We start from the raw sequence: 7,065 nt of genomic DNA, 5'->3' as shown, positions 1-7,065 counted from the left end.
AACGGTAGGCACAACTCTATCAATCGCTCCAATAACACTGCTGCCAGCTTCGGGTCATTCACTGCCACACCAAGGAATGAAGCAATTAGGAAACACAAAAAGAGCCAGCAGAGGCCATCTGGGACAGGGATACCCTTCAAGTAAGCCAGGCACAGGTATAGATGTGGTGTCCCACCACGGGTGTTTCTAGTGTTTACACCCTTCGCAAAAGCCTATACTCTAAAGTAGAAGTGGTAATGAAGTAGTACCCACGTTTTGCTACTAGATATGGCTGTTATGTGTAATATGTACCTAGGTATTGTATGGCTGGACGTAACTAAAGGGTTATTGTTTTAGGATCTGTGCACCAATGGGAGTTCTTTCTCTTTTCCTCCTATCCTTATCCTTCTCTTTCTTTTGCACTCTCTTCTCACCCACTCACAGCACACCTTATAATTGCTGTAGAAGGAAGTCACATGGGGAGAGGAAGTGTAGCCAAACCTTAGTGAGTCTTACTCTGGCTTTTGTAAAGGAAGGACGCAAGCCAGATTAGTCCCTGTAGTAGCCAAGAAGGGCCCAGGCTCTTGTGGAGAGTCTTACTTAGGTCTCTGTAGTGAACAGATGCACACCTTAGAGACACCTTAGCACTTTTTCTTGAAAGCAGCACTTCCACACACTATGTTGAACGCACTCTTAGAGAGGACAAGTCAGGGATCACCCCAACCCACGCTGAGAACCAGTCTAAAAGAGCAGGACAGTATCCAGCAGAAGAAAGGAACTGATCCAGGTAGAGCAAAGTTGCTAGAAGCCTACATATATCTCGCAGCCCGGGTGTAATCGGAAAATTCTGACCACTCTGCTCATCCTAGGTAACAAGGACTGGGGCTTGTGTCACCCTCTAGGACAAATTGCCCGACACTGGTGGGCAACAGGTGGTGCAAAGACCAAAGAGTCAAAACATGGGCACCAGTATTCTCTCTACTCTCAAGTATTCTACTTATCCTCCTTCTAAAGTTCCGGCAGAGCACAGTTCTACCCTGGGTTGGGACTCTCTCCACATTCTCCTCTCTACTTTTTAGAACTTCTACTACCTCTCAGCATGCAACTCAGTTGGCACGACTGTATCTTTCTGTCTCAACTTCTCAGCTCAGTTCAAGTTACTAAAGATATTATCAAGTCAAGATCTTAATATATATTACTGTATTGAGTCTTCCTACAGTAAAGAAGAGTTTATTTATTTTAACTGGACTCAGTGGTTATTCTCTAAGCACCTACACAGCCATTGCTTCCCCTTGGGTCATCTTCCCTTTCTGTGGGTGGCAGTACCAATAGTCCGGGTGGGTCATAACTCCACTCAGGACCACCGTGATAGGCACCCAAGGGACCCCCTCACATCCCGGCAGGTCACTGACCACAGGGGAAAGGATATAGCCAGCCCCTTTAAAACAGAAGCGGGCGTGCCAGCATACCTGTGTGCCCAACCGGTACTGGCGTCACAACAACCCAACATCTGGTCGAGCTGTATTCCGAACAACCACCATAGAAGTGGCGTCACACATTACCACCTAGCAAGTGGCCGGTCGAGCGTACAACACATAGACATCAGGTGTAGCAGTGCTATTATAGCACTTCTACCCCTGATGTCTACACCTGTGCCTGGCTCACCTAAAGGGTATCCCTGTCCCAGATGGCCTCTGCTGGGTCTTTCTGTGTTTCCTTACTGCAGAAGCCGGCAGACGGATCAGTGCACTGAGGTCTACAGGTCCAACCCCAGTGCACTGAACTGCCTCATTTACATACTGAGATAGAGAAAGATTTATCAATAATGGTGCAGCGGATCCTAAATAAAGGTATCGCCAATGTACTCCCTGTCCCTTGCTCTATTACAATCTATGAGCAGTTTATATCTGTCTAACTTACTGCTAGATTCCCTTTAAAGGGAACCAATCACCCCGAAAATCAATGTAAAGACAAGGATATGTGCTGATAGATCACCCAGCACACTTCCCAAATATGCCCCTGTAACCTCTGTGCCCCCCTCAATGAGACAGTAATCTTACTTTGTTCTTGTCACGCGCTGTATGTAAATTTTTGCTAACTAGTCCGGGTGGGCGTATGTAGTCCTGGTGGGCGTATGTAGTCACGGTCCGTGGGCGTATCTACTCACGGTCCGGGGGCGTATGTAGTCGCGGTCTTCGGCTGTAATCACGCCCAGAGGGGTGTGATTCGGCGGCTTGCGGTCCAGTGACGTCATCCGGCGGCTTGCGTTCCGCGTCGCGGCCGCGCCGACGTGTTCGGGAACCCGCGCATGCGCAGTACGGCGGGAGACGACGCTGACGTACTGCGCATGCGCGGGTTCCCGAACACGTCGGCGCGGCCGCGACGCGGAACGCAAGCCGCCGGATGACGTCACTGGACCGCAAGCCGCCGAATCACGCCCCTCTGGGCGTGATTACAGCCGAAGACCGCGACTACATACGCCCCCGGACCGTGAGTAGATACGCCCACGGACCGTGACTACATACGCCCACCAGGACTACATACGCCCACCCGGACTAGTTAGCAAAAATTTACATACAGCGCGTGACAAGAAGAAAGTAAGATTACTGTCTCATTGAGGGGGGCACAGAGGTTACAGGGGCATATTTGGGAAGTGTGCTGGGTGATCTATCAGCACATATCCTTGTCTTTACATTGATTTTCGGGGTGATTGGTTCCCTTTAACTGATCTTATAACAAACTGAAGTCAGTTCCCTTATATTGTTGCTGCCTACTTTGTGCTCTCTTATTTACATGGCGACCAAATATTAATTTGCCCCAAAAAATGTATACATGAGGTCAATTTACTAAGTGTTAGTAAAACTGGTAATTTTGTAACATAATTTTGTATTAGTATAGCAGCTGGTGAGGCTCTTTATTTATGTAAATATGTGCAGATGGTTACAAGGGGTGGGTGGGCGGAATATATAGAAACCCAGAGACTGGCTGGTGGCAGACTTTGTGTGCACAACCTGATATATAAAAGATAGCTTCACCTGTGTACAAATAAAGCCCTCTCCTCTCTTTGTCTCACCCCTTTTCATCATAGATTACAAAATCTAAGGAGTGGGGACCTCACTGCTTGAAATGACATTTAAAGGTAAACTGAGAGCATGGATATGCATATATCTGTGCTGCTAGTTTCCCATTGCCAATCACAAGAGCAGTGCACACGTACCTTCTGCGCTGCTTACTCACCTTTATCCTAGGAGCCTGTGCACCTAGCAAAAGAGGAAATTCCTAATGGAGTTTGCGTCGCGCCTGTCTCATTGCTTCAATGGGATTTCTTGTGCGCTGCCACTCTCTGCCCAAAGAATTGACATGTCAATTCTTTGAGCGGAGGCGCACGCGATATCCTATTAAAGCATAGGGACAGTTTCAAGCAGAATCCACAGTGCGGGCTCTGCTCGGAATTTCCTCTTCTTTCGCTCTGTGTGCGTGGGTCCCAGGGGCGGATTAACTTTACCATAGGCCCCGGGCTGTTCCCCAAGCCTGCCCCCCCCACCCCACTGTAACTATGGCAGCACTAACCTGGCGTTCATAGTACAGGACAGATAATGTCATGATGTCCTGATTTGTGCAAAATCGCCATAAAAAAACTGTGATTTTTGTAAATTATGGCGGAAGTGTAGCCAGGAGACAGTACACCACTGAAAATAAAAGTCTTTTTGGGGGGTCATGGGCCCCCCAGGAGCTCAGGGCCCCGGGCTACCGCCCGAAACGCCCCTATTGTAATCCACTACTGGTGGGTCCTATCAGTGGTGTGTCTATGACTCTGTCTGTGCCTGCCCTGCACAGCTTCTGCCCACTCCGCTCTCTTTTCTGTATGTTCAGGCCACCACCCTTCTCTTTCATCTGTCAATCATTGTCAACATATGATAAGGATCATTTTTAAGGAACATGCCGAATCACAGAGCAGCGCGGAAGGTACGTGTGCACTGCTCTTGTGATCGGCAATGGGAAACTGGCAGATAGATATATGCATATCCGTGCTCTCAGTTTCCCTTTATTTTTGTCTTTGCATTCCCCCTCTGTATTGTAAAGTGCTTCAGGATAGTTTGTTGGCTTAGACTAGAGCATCGATCAAAAATAGGTTTCTGGTATATGTTCTTCAACTGGATATCTTTCTCTGTAAATCTATGTTGCTACCTCTAGCACTCTAAAGGTTCACTATTCAGGCATCACAGTAATATAAGTAATACAGTGGTCTTACCCATGTCTGCAGATTACAGCCACCATGCGTGTTTCACATATGTGCTTTCTCAGGGTAGTGTTGGGACATTAGACTTTTTGACTGCTGACACTGACTTCTTGCCTAATGCCTGAGGCCTTATTCACACGTTCAGTAATATTTTCTAGTCCTGAAACAACCCGCCAAACCCGCGTGAAACTGTCACACCCCTCCTGTGATTGTCAGGCGTCCCCGCCGACTGCTACACACTCTGCCTGTTTTTATGTTTTTGGACTGAATAAAGAAGAATTTTATGGTGAGTGCCCTCTCCATTCTCTTTTTCCTTTGGATTTTGCTTATTGTAATTCAGGGTTACTGGACTTGACAGTGATCCTTAAAGGTATTGTAGGTAGAGTGGTACTAGGGGTAGCAGGATAGATACGAGGCCTGGTTGGGGCCATAGTAGCTTTGAAAGCTACTTCAGCCTTTATGACAGTGATTTAGATGCGGTGCGCAGTAAGGTGGTGTAAAGACAAAAACAGGTGAACTGCCCCAGCACAGTTTTGTATAGAACCCTAATAATCACCTCCAGCACAGTGTATGTGTTATTAGTGTACAGATAAAGGCAAAGTTGCTACTTCAACTTTCTTTGTATTCAATTGTTGTAAAGAGTGTCCCCTACTACAGGGATGAGTAGCACGTAAGGACATTGGGGGAAACTTAGCGCACAGTCTTACAGTAGGGGCCGTATAAGACAGCCTCATGCCTTCTGTGAGTGCTAGTCTACTAATTCGGCACTGGCTTACTGAGCCTATTACATGGCTCAATAATCATTTAGCAAGGGCTGCACAGACATAGGTGGTAATGTCTGTGCAGTCCTTGCCTTTAAACTGTATACATTACTGTGGCCAGTGATTGGCTGAGCGCCCTGTCAGTTCAGAGACAGCTCTGAAGCTACACTGGCGGCTCCAGGAAGTGAGCAGATGGCAGAAGAACACCGGGGGCTGTGGAGAGGTAAAATATGTAATATATACAGTTTATCAGTCATCAGCTGTGCATCACTATTACAGGATGCACGTGATCCACTGGGAAAAACCCAGACAACACTTTCAATAGCACTATTCCTTGTGTGGTACCTGTATCATCTAGACATATGACAGCACTATTCCTTGTGCACTGTGTGGTACCTGTATAATATAGACATATGGCAGCACTATTACTTGTGCACTGTAGGGTACCTGTATATTGTAGACATATGGCAGCACTATTACTTGTGCATTGTAGGGTACCTGTATAATGTAGACATATGGCAGCACTATTACTTGTGCAGTGTATGGTACCTGTATAATGTAGACATATGACAGCACTATTTCTTGTGCATTGTATGGAACCTGTATGATATAGACATATGAGGGCACTATCCCTTGTGCAGTGTATGGAATGTGTATAATGTAGACATATGACGGCACTATTCAATGTGCAGTGTATGGTACCTGTATAATGTACACAAATGACGGCACTATTCCTTGTGAACTATGTGGTACCTGTATAATGCACACATATGACGCCACTATTCCTCATGCACTGTATGGTACTTGCATAATGTATACATATGACGGCACTATTCCTCGTGCACTGTATGGTACTTGCATAATGTATACATATGACGGCACTATTCTTTGTGCTTTGTGTGGTACCTGTATAATACACACATATGACGGCACTATTTCTTGTGCACTGTGTGGTACCTGTATAATGTATACATATGGCGGCACTATTCCTTGTGCACTGTGTGGTACCTGTATAATGTACACATATGACGGCACTATTCCTTGTGCACTGTATGGTACCTGTATAATGTATACATATGACAGCACTATTCCTTGTGCATTGTGTGGTACCTGTATAACGTACACATATGACGGCACTATTCCCTGTGCACTGTATGGTACCTGTATAATGTACATGTATGAAGGCACTATTCCTTGTGCACTTGCATAATGTATACATATGACGGAACTATTCCTTGTGCATTGTGTGGTACCTGTATAATGCACACATATGACGGAACTATTCCATGTGCACTGTGTGGTACCTGTAAAATGTATATATATGACCACACTATTCCTTGTGCACTGTGTGGTACCTGTATAACGTACACATATGACGGCACTATTCCTTGTGCACTGTATGGTACCTGTATAATGTATACACATGACGGCACTATTCCGTGTGCACTGTGTGGTACCTGTATAACGTACACATATGACGGCACTATTCCTTGTGCACTGTATGGTACCTGTATAATGTATACATATGATGGCACTATTCCTTGTGCACTGTATGGTACCTGTATAATGTATACATATGACGGCACTATTCCTTGTGCACTGTATGGTACCTGTATAATGTACACATATGACGGCACTATTCCCTGTGCACTGTATGGTACCTGTAAAATGTACATGTATGACGGCACTATTCCTTGTGCACTGTGTGGTACCTGTATAATGTATACATATGACGGCACTATTCCTTGTGCACTGTGTGGTACCTGTATAATGTACACATATGACGGCACTATTCCTTGTGCACTGTGTGGTACCTGTATAATGTATACATATGACCGCACTATTCCATGTGCACTGTGTGGTACCTGTATAATGTATACATATGACGGCACTATTCCTTGTGCACTGTATGGTACCTGTATAACGTACACATATGACGGCACTATTCCCTGTGCACTGTATGGTACCTGTAAAATGTACATGTATGACGGCACTATTCCTTGTGCACTGTGTGGTACCTGTATAATGTATACATATGACGGCACTATTCCTTGTGCACTGTATGGTACCTGTATAATGTATACA

This window comes from Dendropsophus ebraccatus, chromosome 14 (assembly GCF_027789765.1).
Source record: "Dendropsophus ebraccatus isolate aDenEbr1 chromosome 14, aDenEbr1.pat, whole genome shotgun sequence".
Lineage (NCBI taxonomy): Eukaryota > Metazoa > Chordata > Amphibia > Anura > Hylidae > Dendropsophus > Dendropsophus ebraccatus.
The sequence above is the reverse complement of the archived record's forward strand: the minus strand, read 5'-3'. Positions refer to the sequence as shown.